The following is an 18,959-nucleotide window of genomic DNA, read 5'->3' as shown; positions in this document are numbered from 1 at the left end:
ACTCCCAGCACATCCAAGAATGCAATTAACCGATAAGATAAGTGGCAAGCTATATCCACGGTTCCCAGGAATTAGTCCGATTGATAACACCCAAAGCCCCGCGTCTATCACCTTGTAATAGTCTTAAAGCCCCTGCACCTGGACCTGTTTACTTTCCTGTAACCATTTACCCTTTTAACTTTTTTGCCTACTTTACTTCTGTAAAATTGTTTTAACTAGACCCCCCCCTCCCCTTTCTAAACCAAAGTGTAAAAGAAAATCTAGCCTCTTCTTCGGGGCCAGAGAACTTTGAGCATTAGCCGTCTCTTGGCTGCCGGCTAAATCAACGGACTCTTAATTTGTCTCAAAGTGTGGCATTTTCTCTAACTCGCTCAGGTACAACAATAATACATTGATACTATAATTTATTTAAACAGTTGATTGTCTTTTAAAGAGAAATAAACAATTAGAAGCTCATGTTTATATTTTGCCTTTGTTATCATTTCCAGTTCTTTAGTTTTTTATTTCTAGTTTGTGATTCATTCAAATTTGAATTATTTGACTATCAAAAATGTTCTTTTCTTTGTTGGAACTCTTTCAGTACAAATAACTTGATTATTTACAAAGTGCTAAAATTTCCTTTCAAGGTCATATTGCAGCTAATTTCCTCATCGTGGTTCCCCAAAACACAGGCATTACTTTCAAGTGTCTTCTTTCCAAGTATTTTCTTCTCAACTAACACTACTCTAGATTTCCTTATAAAATTTGTGAGGGAACTCATAACTTACAAAATTAGAGAGGAACTCTTAAATAGGATACTCACAAGCTTATTTCCATTTCCCTTCTAAATGTCACAAGACCACAATAAATGGGAAAATTTTCAATACTTCATTGTGAAATGCCCTAAGGAATCAAATCAGTGAGCAGTGAATGTTAAATGCTCTCCTGCTTAGCCCACGAAGCTTTTGAGTCAGATTACAAAGTTCCTCCCTGGGCAGAATTTGCTGTGTCTGTATTATATCACAGCTAATTAGTATTAAAATTCGGTCAGTTACCCCTCATGTAAAAATAGCATGCAAGTAATGGCAACCTAAACCACAGACTCTGCATCTTTGATGAGGGGAGGAAGGCGGGGTCCTAAGGAACCCAAAAAGAAGAGCTGTCTTCTAGAGAAATGAAGTTAGGGTGCAACAAGGGCCCATGTGACTGATAATCATGAAGGGCAGAATATGGGTCTTAAGACACAGTGACAAAAAACAATCAGTCATTTTGTTACCAGAAAGCCATTCTGATCCAGACCCTAAGGGACAGTTATTGAATCTCATGCAAGAAATTCAGGATGAGCTCACAGGGTAAAGTGAAAGCAAGTTAATTAAAGAAGTAAATAAACGGCCGGGTGCGGTGGCTCACGCCTGTAATCCCAGCACTTTCGGAGGCTGAGATGGGAGGATCACTTGAGGTCAGGAGTTCAAGACTAGCCTGACTAATGTGGTGAAACCTCGTCTCTACTAAAAATACAAAAATTAGCCAGGCATGGTGGCACATGCCTGTAATCCCAGCTACTCGGGAGGCTGAGGCAGGAGAGTCACTTGAATCTGGGAGGCGGAGGTTGCAGTGAGCCAAGATCGCGCCATTGCACTCCAGCCTGGGCAACAAGAGCAAGACTCCGTCTCAAAAAAAAAAAAAAAAAAGTAAAGAAACAAGGCCGGCCCAGAGCAGCTTGAGCAGCCGCAGCCTGCACCCTCTCCCGCCCGCCCGCCCTCTACCGCCCCCCACCCTCCCCGGGGTCTCTTTCCCCATTCCTCCTCCTCCTCCTCCACCCCACCTTCCTCCTCCGCCCGCCCACGGGGGCCCCCCTCACCTTCCCGCCTGCCCCTATTGTTCCGCCCCCGGCCTCCCGCCCTTCCCCTTCCAGCCCATTCCCCTTTTCCCCTCAGTCGCCTCGCGCCAGCAGTTTTTGGCTTTCACCCCCCATCAGTGACCAAAGACTTGACCACTCAAAGTCCAGCTCCCCAGAACACTGCTCGACATGGAAACCAGTGTGATTGAAGGTGGATTAAATATCACTCTCACCATCCGACTACTTATGCATGGAAAGGAAGTTGGCAGTATCATCGGAAAGAAAGGAGAATCAGTTAAGAAGATGCGCAAGGAGAGTGGTGCACGTATCAACATCTCAGAAGGGAATTGTCCTGAGAGAATTATCACTTTTGCTGGACCCGCTAATGCCGTCTTCAAAGCCTTTGCTATGATCATTGACAAACTGGAAGAGGACATAAGCAGCTCTATGACCAGTAGCACAGCTGCCAGTAGACCCCCAGTCACCCTGAGGCTGGTGGTCCCTGCTAGTCAGTGTGGCTCTCTCATTGGAAAGGGTGGTTGCAAGATCAAGGAAATACGAGAGTACAGGGGCTCAGGTCTAGGTGGCAGGGGATATGCTACCCAACTCAACTGAGCAGGCCATCACTATTGCTGGCATTCCGCAATCCATCATTGAGTGTGTCAAACATATCTGTGTGGTCATGTTGGAGTCCCCCCCGAAGGGTGTGACCATCCCGTACCAGCTCAAGCCTTCCAGCTCTCCGGTCATCTTTGCAGGTGGTCAGGCCTATACCATTCAAGGACAGTTTGCCATTCCACAGCCAGATTTGACCAAGCTGCACCAGTTGGCAATGCAACAGTCTCATTTTCCCATGACGCATGGCAACACCGGATTCAGTGCAGGTTTGGATACATCTGCTCAGACTACTTCTCATGAACTCACCATTCCAAACGATTTGATTGGCTGCATAATCGGGCGTCAAGGCGCCAAAATCAATGAGATCCGTCAGATGTCTGGGGCACAGATCAAAATTGCGAACCCAGTGGAAGGATCTACTGATAGGCAGGTTACCATCACTGGATCTGCTGCCAGCATTAGCCTGGCTCAATATCTAATCAATGTCAGGCTTTCCTCGGAGACAGGTGGCATGGGGAGCAGCTAGAACAATGCAGATTTATCCATAATCCCTTTCTGCTGTTCACCACCACCCATGATCCATCTGTGTAGTTTCTGAACAGTCAGCGATTTCAGGTTTTAAATAGTTTGTAAATTTTCAGTTTCTACACACTTTATCATCCACTCGTGATTTTTTACTTAAAGCGTTTTAATTCCTTTCTCTGTTCAGCTGTTGGTGCTGAGATCCATATTTAGTTTTATAAGCTTCTCCCTGGGTGGTTTTTTTTTTTTTTTTTTTTTGGTTTTTGGTTTTGTTTTGTTTTGTTTTGGCTCATGAATTTTTCTGTCTGTCATGGAAATGTTAAGAATGGAATATTAATACATTTCAGTTTAGTACTGTAAAGTCAGGAATTTTTCAAAAAAATTTAAAAATGGACTGGAGCTTTTTCTTTGTGAATAGAAAAAAAGAAAAAAAAGAAAGAAAGAAACAAGGCCGGGCATGGTAGCTCACATCTGTAATCCCAGCACTTTGGGAGGCCGAGGCAGGTGGATCACAAAGTCAGGAGTTTGAGACCAGCCTGGCCAACATGGTGAAACTCCGTCTCTGCTTAAAAAAAATACAAAAATTAGCCAGGCATGGTGGCATGTGCCTGTAATCCTAGCTAATTGGGAGGCTGAGGCAGGAGAATTGCTTGAACCCAGGAGGCAGAGGTTGCAGAGAGCCGAGATCGTGCCACTGCACTCCAGCCTGGGCAACGGAGCAAGACTCTGTCTCAAAAAAAAAAAAAAGAAAGAAAGAAAAGAAACACAAGAATGGCCACTCCATAGGCAGAGTAGCTGCTGGTTGTCTATTTTTATGGTTAGTTCTTGATCATATGCTAAACAAGGGATGGATTATTCATGAGTTTTCTGGGAAAGGGGCAGGCAGTCTCTGGAACTGAGGGTTCCTTCCCTTTTTAGACCATATAGGGTAACTTCCATACCTTGCCATGGCATTTGCAAATTGTCATGATGCTGGCAGGAGTATCTTTTAGCATGCTAATGCATTATAATTAGCATCTAATAAGCAGTGAGGATGATCAAAGGTCACTTTCATCACCATCTTGGTTTTGGCAGGTTTTGACCAGCTTCTTTACCACATCCTGTTTTATCAGCGGGAGCTTTGTAACCTGTATCTTGTGCTAACCTCCTACCTCATTCTGTGACTAAGAGTGTCTAACCTCCTGGGAATGCAGCCCAGTAGGTGTCAGTCTCATTTTACCCAGACCCTATTCAGGATGGAGTCTCTCTGGATTGAACACTTTTGACAATTTCAAGTGTGAAAACTAATTAAAATTTACTAGAGCAGAAGTTCTAAAATACAGGCATTGACTTGTGAATAATCTGCTTTTCACTTGGACAGTGAAGTATGCTTCTAGGGGAGAAGATAATGAGATTTATTCACTTAAATATGATTAATAATGCTCCTGAGTAATGTAAGACAAGCCAGTCAGAATCTGGTATTAGTAAGTACAGTCAGCTAATGCCAGCTCACCATCAAATCAAGTATCAATTAAATGTTTACTGTGTTGATATTTTGCTGTAGCCTAAGGGATACAAAAAATAGTAATACTGAGCTCTTATCCTAAAATATGCTATGATTTAGTGGAGAAAACAAGAAAGGTTTTGTACACATATTAGGAATTAACTATTTGTCTAAAAAGCATTAATCAATATAATTCAATATAAAGTTTGATCAATATTATACCAGAAGATCCATGCGGAAATGGAACTGAGAGAGATTTATTCCTATTGAAGACACTGAAGAAAACTTCCTAAAGAACTGGGCCTTGGAATGTGGGGTGATTTTAACACGTACAGATGAGGGAGACAAGCAGTCTCTGTAGGAGACAGGAAAATGTATGCCACTCACAGCCTACCCCTTATGTTATGGGCACACTCTCTTATACAGAATAGCATGAACAAAGACACCAAAATGAGAACAAGAAGAACAGGTTCCAGGAATGGCAATTCCAGTTGGAGTGCTTTGAGACAATAAATTTGATAAAGCTTGAATGATTACAGACAAATGGTAGTGGACTATGAATTTAAGAATAAGAGGTTTGGCCTCTGCAGTAAGGTGCTTATATAAATACAAATAATTAAGAAGAAATTGAGGAAAGAAAACAAATTGGCTGAGTTCCTAGCCAACCTGACTGCATTAAAATTCTCAAGACTTTATGAATCCCCTTATTCCTATAAATCCTGTACTATAATCAAATGACAAGTTCTTAAAAATAGATTTCTAAATGCCATTCTGGCTTTTTGTAAAGCAGCAAAGAATACTGTGGAAAGAACACAGGTTTAGGGCCAGTAAGACCTATGTCCCAGGTCTCTCACTCTACCATACACCTATACTTCACAGCATTATTAAGAATTAAATAGGCCAGGCGCGGTGGCTCACGCCTGTAATCCCAGCACTTTGGGAGGCTGAGGCTGGCGGAAAATGAGGTCAGGAGATCGAGACCATCCTGGCCAACATGGTGAAACCTCATCTCTATTAAAAATACAAAAATTAGCTGGGCATGGTGGCACGCACTTGTAATCCCAGCTACTTGGGAGGCTGAGGCAGGATAATCACTTGAACCTGGGAGGAAGAGGTTGCAGTGAGCCAAGACTGTGCCACCGCACTCCAGCCTGCTGACAGAGCTCCGTCTCTTTTTTTTTCCTTTTTCTTTTTTTTTTTTTTTTGAGAGGGAGTTTTGCTCTTGTTGCCCAGGCTGGAATGCAGCTCACCACAACCTCCGCCTCCCTGGTTCATGCCATTCTTCTGCCTCAGCCTCCGAGTAGCTGGGATTACAGGCAAGTACCACCACGCCCAGCTAATTTTGTATTTTTAGTGGAAACGGGGTTTCTCCATGTTGGTCAGCTAGTCTCAAACTCCTGACCTCAAGTGATCCGCCTGCCTCGGCCTCTCAAAGTGCTGGGATTACAGGCGTGAGCCACCATGCCCACCTGAGACTCCATCTTAAAAAAAAAAAGAGAAGAAATAAAACAGAGCTTTCGGGGAGGAGCCAAGATGGCCGAATAGGAACAGCTCCGGTCTACAGCTCCCAGCGTGAGCGACGCAGAAGACGGGTGATTTCTGCATTTCCAACTGAGGTACCAGGTTCATCTCACTAGGGACTGCCAGACAGTGGGCGCAGGTCAGTGGGTGTGCACACCGTGCGCTAGCCGAAGCAGGGCGAGGCATTGCCTCACTTGGGAAGCACAAGGGGTCAGGGAGTTCCCTTTCCGAGTCAAAGAAAGGGGTGACAGACGGCACCTGGAAAATCAGGTCACTCCCACCTGAATACTGCGCTTTTCCGACAGGCTTAAAAAACGGCGCACCACAAGAGTATATCACGCACCTGGCTCGGAGGGTCCTACGCCCACGGAGTCTCGCTGATTGCTAGCACAGCAGTCTGAGATCAAACTGCAAGGCGGCAGCGAGGCTGGGGGAGGGGCGCCCGCCATTGCCCAGGCTTGACTAGGTAAACAAAGCAGCTGGGAAGCTCCAACTGGGTGGAGCCCACCACAGCTCAAGGAGGCCTGCCTGCCTCTGTAGGCTCCACCTCTGGGGGCAGGGCACAGACAAACAAAAAGACAGCAGTAACCTCTGCAGACTTAAATGTCCCTGTCTGCACAGCTTTGAAGACAGCAGTGGTTCTCCCAGCACGCAGCTGGAGATCTGAGAACGGGCAGACTGCCTCCTCGAGTGGGTCCCTGACCCCTGACCCCCGAGCAGCCTAACTGGGAAGCACCCCCCAGCAGGGGCACACTGACACCTCACACGGCAGGGTATTCCAACAGACCTGCAGCTGAGGGTCCTGTCTGTTAGAAGGAAAACTAACAAACAGAAAGGACATCCACACCAAAAACCCATCTGTACATCACCATCATCAAAGACCAAAAGTAGATAAAACCACAAACATGGGGAAAAAACAGAACAGAAAAACTGGAAACTCTAAAAAGCAGAGCACCTCTCCTCCTCCAAAGGAACGCAGTTCCTCACCAGCAACGGAACAAAGCTGGATGGAGAATGACTTTGATGAGCTGAGAGAAGGCTTCAGACGATCAAATTACTCTGAGCTATGGGAGGACATTCAAATCAAAGGCAAAGAAGTTGAAAACTTTGAAAAAAATTTAGAAGAATGTATAACTAGAATAACCAATACAGAGAAGTGCTTAAAGGAGCTGATGGACCTGAAAACCAAGGCTCAAGAACTACGTGAAGAATGCAGAAGCGTCAGGAGCCGATGCGATCAACTGGAAGAAAGGGTATCAGCAATGGAAGATGAAATGAATGAAATGAAGCAAGAAGGGAAGTTTAGAGAAAAAAGAATAAAAAGAAATGAGCAAAGCCTCCAAGAAATATGGGACTATGTGAAAAGACCAAATCTACGTCTGATTGGTGTACCTGAAAGTGATGGGGAGAATGGAACCAAGTTGGAAAACACTCTGCAGGATATTATCCAGGAGAACTTCCCCAATCTAGCCAGGCAGGCCAAGGTTCAGATTCAGGAAATACAGAGAACGCCACAAAGATACTCCTCGAGAAGAGCAACTCCAAGACACATAATTGTCAGATTCACCAAAGTTGAAATGAAGGAAAAAATGTTAAGGGCAGACAGAGAGAAAGGTCGGGTTACCCTCAAAGGGAAGCCCATCAGACTAACAGCGGATCTCTCGGCAGAAACCCTACAAGCCAGAAGATAGTGGGGGCCAATATTCAACATTCTTAAAGAAAAGAATTTTCAACCCAGAATTTCATATCCAGCCAAACTAAGCTTCATAAGTGAAGGAGAAATAAAATCCTTTACAGACAAGCAAATGCTGAGAGATTTTGTCACCACCAGGCCTGCCCTAAAAGAGCTCCTGAAGGAAGTGCTAAACATGGAAAGGAACAACCGATACCAGCCACTGCAAAATCATGCCAAAATGTAAAGACCATCGAGACTAGGAAGAAACTGCATCAACTAACGAGCAAAATAAACAGCTAACATCATAATGACAGGATCAAATTCACACATAACAATATTAACTTTAAATGTAAGTGGACTAAATGCTCCAATTAAAAGACACAGACTGGCAAATTGGATAAAGAGTTAAGACCCATCAGTGTGCTGTACTCAGGAAACCCATCTCATGTGCAGAGACACACATAGGCTCAAAATAAAAGGATAGAGGAAGATCTACCAAGCAAATGGGAAACAAAAAAAGGCAGGGGTTGCAATCCTAGTCTCTGATAAAACAGACTTTAAACCAACAAAGATCAAAAGAGACAAAGAAGGCCATTACATAATGGTAAAGGGATCAATTCAACAAGAAGAGCTAACTATCCTATATATATATGCAACCAATACAGGAGCACCAAGAGTCATAAAGCAAGTCCTGAGTGACCTACAAAGAAACTTAGACTCCCACACATTAATAATGGGAGACTTTAACACCCCACTGTCAACATTAGACAGATCAATGAGACAGAAAGTCAAGAAGGAAACCCAGGAATTGAATTCAGCTCTGCACCAAGCAGACCTAATAGACATCTACAGAACTCTCCACCCCAAATCAACAGAATATACACTTTTTTCGGCACCACACCACACCTATTCCAAAACTGACCACATACTTGGAAGTAAAGCTCTCCTCAGCAAATGTAAAAGAACAGAAATTATAACAAACTATCTCTCAGACCACAGTGCAATCAAACTAGAACTCAGGATTAAGAATCTCACTCAAAACCGCTCAACTACATGGAAACTGAACAACCTGCTCCTGAATGACTACTGGATATATAATGAAATGAAGGCAGAAATAAGGATGTTCTTTGAAACCAACGAGAACAAAGACACAACATACCAGAATCTCTGGGACACATTCAAAGCAGTGTGTAGAGGGAAATTTATAGCACTAAATACCCACAAGAGAAAGCAGGAAAGATCCAAAAATGACACTCTAACATCACAATTAAAAGAACTAGAAAAGCAAGAGCAAACACATTCAAAAGCTAGCAGAAGGCAAGAAATAACTAAAATCAGAGCAGAACTGAAGGAAATAGAGACACAAAAAACCCTTCAAAAAATTAATGAATCCAGGAGCTTGTTTTTTGAAAGGATCAACAAAATTGATAGACCACTAGCAAAACTAATAAAGAAAAAAACAGAGAAGAATCAAATAGATGCAATAAAAAATGATAAGGGGAATATCACCACCGATCCCACAGAAATACAAACTACCATCAGAGAATACAACAAACACCTCTACGCAAATAAACTAGAAAATCTAGAAGAAATGGATAAATTCCTCAACACATACACTCTCCCAAGACTAAACCAGGAAGAAATTGAATCTCTGAATAGACCAATAACAGGATCTGAAATTGTGGCAATAATCAATAGCTTACCAACCAAAAAGAGTCCAGGACCAGATGGATTCACAGCTGAATTCTACCAGAGGTACAAGGAGGAACTGGTACCATTCCTTCTGAAACGATTCCGATCAATAGAAAAAGAGGGAATCCTCCCTAACTCATTTTATGAGGCCAGCATCATTCTGATACCAAAGGCGGGCAGAGACACAACCAAAAAAGAGAATTTTAGACCAATATCCTTGATGAACATTGATGCAAAAATCCTCAACAAAATACTGGCAAAACAAATCCAGCAGCACATCAAAAAGCTTATCCACCATGATCAAGTGGGCTTCATCCCTGGGATGCAAGGCTGGTTCAATATATGCAAATCAATAAATGTAATCCAGCATATAAACAGAGCCAAAGACAAAAACCACATGATTATCTCAATAGATGCAGAAAAAGCCTTTGACAAAATTCAACAACCCTTCATGCTAAAAACTCTCAATAAATTAGGTATTGATGGGACGTATTTCAAAATAATAAGAGCTATCTATGACAAACCCACAGCCAATATCATACTGAATGGGCAAAAACTGGAAGCATTCCCTTTGAAAACTGGCACAAGACAGGGATGCCCTCTCTCACCACTCCTATTCAACATAGTGTTGGAAGTTCTGGCCAGGGCAATTAGGCAGGAGAAGGAAATAAAGGGTATTCAGTTAGGAAAAGAGGAAGTCGAATTGTCCCTGTTTGCAGACGACATGATTGTATATCTAGAAAACCCCATTGTCTCAGCCCAAAATCTCCTTAAGCTGATAAGCAACTTCAGCAAAGTCTCAGGATACAAAATCAATGTACAAAAATCACAAGCATTCTTATACACCAACAACAGACAAACAGAGAGCCAAATCATGAGTGAACTCCCATTCACAATTGCTTCAAATAGAATAAAATACCTAGGAATCCAACTTACAAGGGATGCGAAGGACCTCTTCAAGGAGAACTACAAACCACTGCTCAAGGAAATAAAAGAGGATACAAACAAATGGAAGAACATTCCATGCTCATGGGTAGGAAGAATCAATATCGTGAAAATGGCCATACTGCCCAAGGTAATTTACAGATTCAATGCCATCCCCATCAAGCTACCAATGCCTTTCTTCACAGAATTGGAAAAAACTACTTTAAAGTTCATATGGAACCAAAAAAGAGCCCGCATCGCCAAGTCAATCCTAAACCAAAAGAACAAAGCTGGAGGCATCACACTACCTGACTTCAAACTATACTGTAAGGCTACAGTAACCAAAACAGCATGGTACTGGTACCAAAACAGAGATATAGATCAATGGAACAGAACAGAGCCCTCAGAAATAACGCCGCATATCTACAACTATCTGATCTTTGACAAACCTGAGAAAAACAAGCAATGGGGAAAGGATTCCCTATTTAATAAATGGTGCTGGGAAAACTGGCTAGCCATATGTAGAAAGCTGAAACTGGATCCCTTCCTTACACCTTATACAAAAATCAATTCAAGATGGATTAAAGACTTAAACATTAGACCTAAAACCATAAAAACCCTAGAAGAAAACCTAGGCATTACCATTCAGGACATAGGCATGGGCAAAGACTTCATGTCTAAAACACCAAAAGCAATGGCAACAAAAGCCAAAACTGACAAATGGGATCTAATTAAACTAAAGAGCTTCTGCACAGCAAAAGAAACTACCATCAGAGTGAACAGGCAACCTACAAAATGGGAGAAAATTTTCGCAACCTACTCATCTGACAAAGGGCTAATATTCAGAATCTACAATGAACTCAAACAAATTTACAAGAAAAAAACAACCCCATCAAAAAGTGGGCGAAGGACATGAACAGACACTTCTCAAAAGAAGACATTTATGCAGCCAAAAAACACATGAAAAAATGCTCACCATCACTGGCCATCAGAGAAATGCAAATCAAAACCACAATGAGATACCATCTCACACCAGTTAGAATGGCAATCATTAAAAAGTCAGGAAACAACAGGTGCTGGAGAGGATGTGGAGAAACAGGAACACTTTTACACTGTTGGTGGGACTGTAAACTAGTTCAACCATTGTCGAAGTCAGTGTGGCGATTCCTCAGGGATCTAGAACTGGTAATACCATTTGACCCAGCCATCCCATTACTGGGTATATACCCAAAGGACTATAAATCATGCTGCTATAAAGACACATGCACACGTATGTTTATTGCAGCATTATTCACAATAGCAAAGACTTGGAACCAACCCAAATGTCCAACAATGATAGACTGGATTAAGAAAATGTGGCATATATACACCATGGAATTCTATGCAGCCATAAAAAATGATGAGTTCATGTCCTTTGTAGGGACATGGATGAAATTGGAAATCATCATTCTCAGTAAACTATCGCAAGAACAAAAAACCAAACAGCGCATATTCTCACTCATAGGTGGGAATTGAACAATGAGAACACATGTACACAGGAGGGGGAACATCACACTCTGGGGACTGTTGTGGGGTGGGGGGAGGCGGGAGGGATAGCATTGGGAGATATACCTAATGCTAGATGAGGAGTTAGTGGGTGCAGCGCACCAGCATGGCACATGTATACATATGTAACTAACCTGCACAATGTGCACATGTACCCTAAAACTTAAAGTATAATAAAAAAAAAAACAATATAAATAAGGAGCTTATCATACAATAGTCACTTGGTAAACTTTTCTTCTCTAACCCCCTACCTAATTTTTTTCTGTTAATTCTTCATTCTTTGTATCTTATATCCTTAAAGTACATCATACATAACTTAAAATGTTATAACTTAAGTGATTAAATATGTGTTGATTAATCATTTTTATTTTCAGTTTTCTAGACTCCCATTTCAATCCAAGAGGAAGTAACAGGAACCAGATTTACCTTCCAATCTGAATCAATCAAAAACACCAAACAAAATATATGAAACAATGGTTTTCAAGACACTAGATACCAGGCAATGAAGGCTAGTGATCCCTGATCCCTGAGAGACAGGAAACAAACAAAAGGAGCACTCTAACTGCCGGGCTTACTCCCTTCAGGACGTTTCCAGGCTAAGATGTAGCATAGGGGAAGCCAGGCGAAGTCAGCAGACTCTCTGAGTTGAAGACACAGAGCTGAGTCTTTGGGGAAATCCAACCGGCTATAGTGTTCACAGAATTGATCACTGGAGAGGCAAGAGTTGCACAGAGAAAGAACCCTGGACATCTGAGAGTCCTCCTTGAGTATTTAGCAGAGCACTGAAGAACATGTGCATATGAAGGAGGTCTCCAAGGCTAGGGAATTATCTAAAAGCATTAGAGGGAACCCTAGAGATGTTGATACAGGGCTGGGAATAGTACCTGTTCCCTCTAGCCAGATGGGAAAAAAAAATTCATATAGCATGGAACATTGCCTAGAGTATTCAGAAGATTCTTGTCTCCCTAGTAGATAACAATTAGCCCAAGTCTAAATGTTGCTCTGGCCCTTGTTAACAAATCTTAAAAGCAAGAGTCAAAAGGTCCAAAATTTTTTTAAGCAGCTTAACTACATCTCAGAACAAAGCTCAAGATATTTGTAAGAATACAACAAATATCCAACACTCAAAAGTATAACATTCCCAGTGTCTGGAGTAAAGCCAAAGATTATCAGGCATGCAAAGGAAAAAGAAAATATGACCCATAATGAGAAAAATCAATCGATCTAAACCAATCCAGAACCAACACAAATGTTAGAATTAGTAGACAAAGACCATAAAACAATTATTTTCAGTTTTCTAGGTTTCTTTACTTTTTTGTTTTAACAAGGCAGTACCTCATGTCATACAGATTTAACAGTAAGACATTTACCACAAAGGGGTAATGCAACAAAGTAACAGATTTTCAAATCACGGAAAAACCACGTATTTTTAAAGTTTTGAATAAAGTTGCTCTTCTGACAATTACTATCCATATTAAATTTTGTTTCATACTGACTAAAAAGTTGGTCTAAAGTCTTAAGTTTTTCTGGAATTGGTGACAGTTCTCATCTAGCAATTGTCATCCCTTCTTTTCTCTATGATGTTATTCATTGCTCTAGTACTTTTGTTCAGAAATCCTTGTTTGGAGTATCGCTTTACTTCTCAAGTTAAATGAAGCTTTTAAAAAATTGCTTCTGTTTATTATATGGCCTGTCTTACTAACCTCATAGGACAATTTGTTATTACTTAGTTGTCTAACTGGCAGAGTGATATAAAGATGTAACAATCTTATGCCTGGGGACAGGGGTTCAAATTCCAGCTCTGTGAAACACAAGTTCCATTCTCAGAGCACTTAACCCAACTACAGTTTCCAGAGAATCACTTTTGGAACTTTATACATGTGGATAACTAGGTTCCATTCCAAATGCACTGAATCAGAATCTTTGGAGATAGGGCCTGACCATCACAGCTTTTGTAAAATTCCAAAGTGATGTGTAGTCCAGGTTAAGAACCACTGAGCGCTAACCTCTGTAGTTCTCAATGCAGGCTAGTAAGAATGACAATACATTATTTATTTATCTCATAGGTTTGGTCTAAGCACCAAAAGAGAAAATATATGACAATATATATACCTCAAAACATTTAAAAGATTTTCTCATGTCTAGTCCAAAAAAAAAAAAAACCACTATGTTAAGTGAAATAAGCCAGGCACGGAAAGACAAATATCACATGTTCTCACTCATATGAGGGAGCTGAAAAAAAATTTTAAATCATGGAGAAGTAATAGAATGATGGTTACCAGAGGCTGGAAGGGGTAGTGAAGTTGGTTATTGGGTACAAAAATACAGTTGGATACAATGAATAAGAACTCGTATTTGGTAGCACAATAGGGTAACTATAGTTAACAATAATTTGTGGTATATTTTAAAGTAGCTAAAAGAATGGAATTCAAATGTTCTTAGCACAAAGAAATGATAAATGCTTAAAGTGATGGATATTCCAATTACCCTGATTTGATCATTACACATTGTATGCTTGTATCAAAATATCACATGTACCCCATAAATATATGCAACTATTGTGTGCCCATAACAATTATAAATTTTTTTAAAAGCTTAAAGACTTCTGGAAATACATAAATCCTCTTTTTGGTAAAGGAATATAAATATTATTTATATATAATATATGCAATATTTATATATAATATATAATATATGTAATATTTATGTATATAATATATAATATATGTAATATTTATATATATAATATATAAATATTCCTCCTATTTCCTAGAAACATTGAAGTATGACCAAACCAATGCTTCTTTGTATTTCCCTTCAACTTTTATTTTAAGTTCAGGGGTACACGTGCAGGATGTGCATGTTTGTGACATAGGTAAACGTGTTCCATGGTGGTTTGCTGCACTGTTTGACTCATCACCTAGGTATTAAGCTCAGCATCCATTAGCTGTTCTTCCTGATGCTCTCCCTCCCCTCCACCCCTGGCAGGCCCTAGCTTGTGTTGTTTTTTGCCATGCATCCATGTGTTCTCATCATTCAGTTCCCACTTATAAGTGAGAACATGTGGTGTTTGGTTTTCTGTTTCTGCGTTAGTCTGCTGAGGATAATGGCTTCCAACTCTATCCATGTCCCTGCAAAGGACATGATGTCATTCCTTTTCATGGCTGCATAGTGTTCCATGGTGTATATGTACTACATTTTCTTCATCCAGTCTATCATTGATGGGTATTAAGGTTGATTCCATGTCTTTGCTATTGTGAATAGTGCTGCAATGAACATACGCATGCATGTATCTTTATAATAGAATGACTTATATTCCTTTGGATATATACCTAGTAATGGGATTGCTGGGTCAAATGGTATTTCTGCCTCTAGGTCTTTGAGTAATCACCACACAGTTTCCACAGTGGTTGAACTAATTTACATTTCCACCAACAGTGTAAAAGCATTCCTATTTCTCCACAGCCTCTCCAGCATCTGTTGTTTTTTGACTTTTTAATAATAGCCAGGCTGACTGGCGTGAGATGGTATCTCATTGTGGTTTTGATTGGCATTTCTCTAATAATCAGTGATGTTGAGCTTTTTTTTCATGTTTTTTGGCTGCATGTTTGTCTTCTTTTGAGAAGTGTCAGTTATGTCCTTTGCCCACTTGTGAATGGGCTTCAAGCCAGTAATTCTTATCTTTCAGGTGGTACAAGGAAGAATGGCAGATTGGCAGATTGGGTGGCCAGGAGGCTTCACAGAGACCCCGTTGAGAATCCAATAAAACCTATGGTTCCTCTTCTAAGAAAAATACATGGGCACGCACAAAAAAACCTTGGTGTTTGTTTCCCTGGTCTTTGTTTCCACACATGCCCTGAAGCCCAGCTGTGATGCAGGTTAAGAATCTCTACCCTGAATTCCAAAGTGGTTAGTAGCATTTCTTGTTCTGTTCTTTTTGTTTTCTAAAGGCCTGAAAGCCTGAAGCCATTTGTTAAGGTTTTTAAAAAAGAATTATTTCATGCTTATTTTATGATTATTAGAATGTCACTCAAACTGAGCTATTCATAGAATTCCTCCCTCTCTGGTAAACAAGGTCATTCCTGATGAATTAATAAAGCATTTCTTCTCATCAGATAGGAAGAACAGGAAATGATCTATGGAACTCAGCACTTTTCTTCCAGGGATTCCTTCAAGGCTCCGTGATGTGATGGGAGCTCTGCTGTAAGTAAAGCACTAATCAGTGAGGAGAGAGAGCAGTTCATCTTCCAGAAGTTTGCCCTCCACACCCTTCTCCAGTCATCAGGGAACAATACCACCATGCAGGTAGTTCCTCCAGTCATTACTAGAAAGAAACAACGAAGAGTAGCTCGTTTCGTCTCTTCCCAGACTAGAAGCGATGGGAACCATATGTTTGCAGCCTATAGGGTTTTGTGGCAGCTGTTCACTCACTGCGGTAACTATGGCTCTTTGCTGATGGTTGGAATTTATTGTATGCATAGATGTTGTTTAGCTATTTAATAGATTCCTCTATTGTGTTAACTAATCTTATCCTCTTTTCCATCTTGGAACTGTTTAATTCAATAGAAGATACTTTTATGGCTTTTATCTCACCTAATAAAATGCTTCTGTTTTCAGGCAACTTTGGCATCTTTAACCCTTGTTTATATCTAACTAATTAACATTTTCTTTTCTAAAAGCATCTCCTTCAAAATTGTAGACCAGGCCAGGTGTGGTGGCTCATGCCTGTAATCCCAGCACTTTGGGAGGCTGAAGCAGGTGGATCACCTGAGATCAGGAGTTCAAGATCAGCCTGGGCAACATGGTGAAACCCAGTCTCTACTAAAAATATAAAAATTAGCTGCGCATGGTGGCATGTGCCTGTAGTCCCAGCTATTCGGGAGGCTGAGGCAGGAGAATTGCTTGAACCCAGGAGGCGGAGGTTGCAGTAAGCCAAGATTGCACCACAGAACTCCAGTGACAGTGAGAGACTCCATCTCAAAAAAAAAACAAAAAAACAAAACAAACAAAACAAAACAAAACAAAAAACAAAACAGTAGACCATAAATCAAAACTCAAATCTAGCATTTAAGGCTCTATATCAGATGGACGTAACAGTGTGAGGCTAAATGTTTAACAACCAGCTTTCTAGACAGCTCCTCCACCCCACCCGAAAAGGCCCTGAATTTGCTCATTTTTATGGTATACATATTCCCATTACCATAGCTAATTTCAAGCCATCAAAATGATATCAACTATCTAACAAGATTCCTGAAAATTTAACAGCTCTCACAAGGCAATACCAATTAACTCTAGCACACCGTTATATTGGTTGAATCAAACTTCTCACTCTATTATTGTTCCATGTTTTCTTTAATGCATTTTGTGTGTAAAGAACTACTGATTCATTTTTCAACATGGACTCCTACCCCTTTGTTCATTTACTCACTCTCTGGAAAGCACTTGCCTCATCGCCACACATCAAACTCCTAAACAGCCTTTGAACATGAGCTTATAGGAGATATCTTTCATGGGCATTTTTTTAATGCTTCCAAGTGAACTGAAATCCTCTCTGCTTTGATATCACCTAACATTTTTATGTCACATTTCAATATCTGCTTTGCAGTAATTTATTTATGCAGTCTTATTTTCCCTAAGACCTTGTGTACACTTCGAGGGCAGGATCTGCATTTTCATAAGTCTTAAAATACTTACAAAGGTGTCTTGTTCATAATAGATGCAACACAGATATTTTCCAATTTGTTAATTAATCTTAATTAACGTATGCAAAACTTTAGCTGCTTGATTTAAAAAAAGATATTTGATTTTAACCTTCAAATATTAGCTAAAAGTTTGAAAATGACTACATGATTTAATAGAACTATAATCTAAGCCAAATGAATTCTGAGTACTATAGTAGGCATTTTGCTAATTTATAAAACTAAAACTGTGGTGTTACACTATCTGACTAACTAGAGAAGTATACAGCCTAGACAAATGATTTTAAAAATATAAACTTTGGGATAAAGAATATTATCAAAAATATATTTTATTTATTTATTTATTTATTTATTTACTTATTTATTTTTTGAGACGGAGTCTCGCTCTTTCGCCCAGGCCAGAGTGCAGTGCGCTATCTCGGCTCACTGCAAGCTCCGCCTTCCCGGGTTCACGCCATTCTCCTGTCTCAGCCTCCCAAGTAGCTGGGACTATAGGCGTGTGCCACCACGCCTGGCTAATTTTTTGTATTTTTAGTAGAGACGGCGTTTCACCGTGTTAGCCAGGATGGAATATATTTTAAAAGTTAATTTTGAAATGTTAATAAAAGAGTAGAAATTGGACTTGATAAAAATATTAGAGGAAATGTCATTACCACTTAACACAGTCCTCATTTTTGAGGCTGTGCCTCTCCCCATTTTTGTCCCCAAAAAGTTAACAAAACATGAAAATAGAATTTGAAGGACTTTAAATCCTAAGGGAGAGCTTGACCTTACTAGTTTAGAAAATAACGCACTTCTTTCAATTAATCTTTCCAGCGATGGTTCTTTTCAGTATGATATTTAAGGAAAGGAAATAACTCAGTGACTCAGTTGCAAGTGACCAAGTTTCAAGTTAGATAAAAACTGGGCACATGGCAAAGTGACCCAAACAAGTACAGAGCCATGGGAAAGAGTAAGAAAAGTTGAGCTTAGAGGACTAGCAGTAATATAATGAAAGAATACGATGGTGGATATGCAGTCGTAAGGAGAGGATAGAGATTTCTTGGAGAATTTTTAAAACTCAGGGGACAAATTAAATGAATATTTTTCTGGAAAAAAGTTCAGAAACACAGATGGTAGGCAATATGGTCCTACATCTTTGAGAAGTAAACTGTGGTTTAATATATAGAATCCCTTGAGACTTTAAAAAAAGATATTAGAATGGGAAATGCAATAGTCAACACAGGAAGAGATTTTAAGTAAAAGTGTCTGCCACCTGTTCAATTTGTGATGCAATCAAACAAGACTCCCTAGGCCATTTCTCACAGACCAAGTAAAGACATTCTATTTGGAGTATTTCATGGAAGTCACCATGAGCAACTGCACAAGATGGACAAAATCTTCACCACTGAAGTTCAAATTTATTTTTGGTGATTTGAGTATTCTTTCAGAAAAACTCAAAATTCTTATTTTTTCTCACAT

At 40.3% G+C, this 18,959-nt stretch overlaps 2 long non-coding RNA genes and 1 pseudogene across 2 annotated transcripts in view; 2 read left to right on the top strand and 1 right to left on the bottom strand.

Moving 5' to 3' along the window:
- Positions 1 to 6,349, bottom strand: part of LOC107976346 (uncharacterized) — a 158,567-nt gene extending 152,218 nt beyond the window's left edge. Inside the window, exon 1 of the long non-coding RNA XR_001720245.3 lies at positions 6,307 to 6,349. This is a non-coding gene — a long non-coding RNA (uncharacterized LOC107976346). The remainder of the gene's footprint in view (positions 1 to 6,306) is intronic.
- Positions 1 to 15,617, top strand: part of LOC107976345 (uncharacterized) — a 42,677-nt gene extending 27,060 nt beyond the window's left edge. The window contains exon 6 of the long non-coding RNA XR_001720244.3: positions 15,488 to 15,617. This is a non-coding gene — a long non-coding RNA (uncharacterized LOC107976345). The remainder of the gene's footprint in view (positions 1 to 15,487) is intronic.
- Positions 1,975 to 3,185, top strand: LOC472797 (poly(rC)-binding protein 2-like; annotated as a pseudogene).
- Positions 15,618 to 18,959: the final 3,342 nt, after the last annotated feature.

The sequence above is a fragment of the Pan troglodytes genome, chromosome 7 (genome assembly GCF_028858775.2).
Source record: "Pan troglodytes isolate AG18354 chromosome 7, NHGRI_mPanTro3-v2.0_pri, whole genome shotgun sequence".
NCBI lineage: Eukaryota > Metazoa > Chordata > Mammalia > Primates > Hominidae > Pan > Pan troglodytes.
Note: the sequence above shows the minus strand (reverse complement) of the source record. Positions and strands in the feature narration are given on the sequence as shown.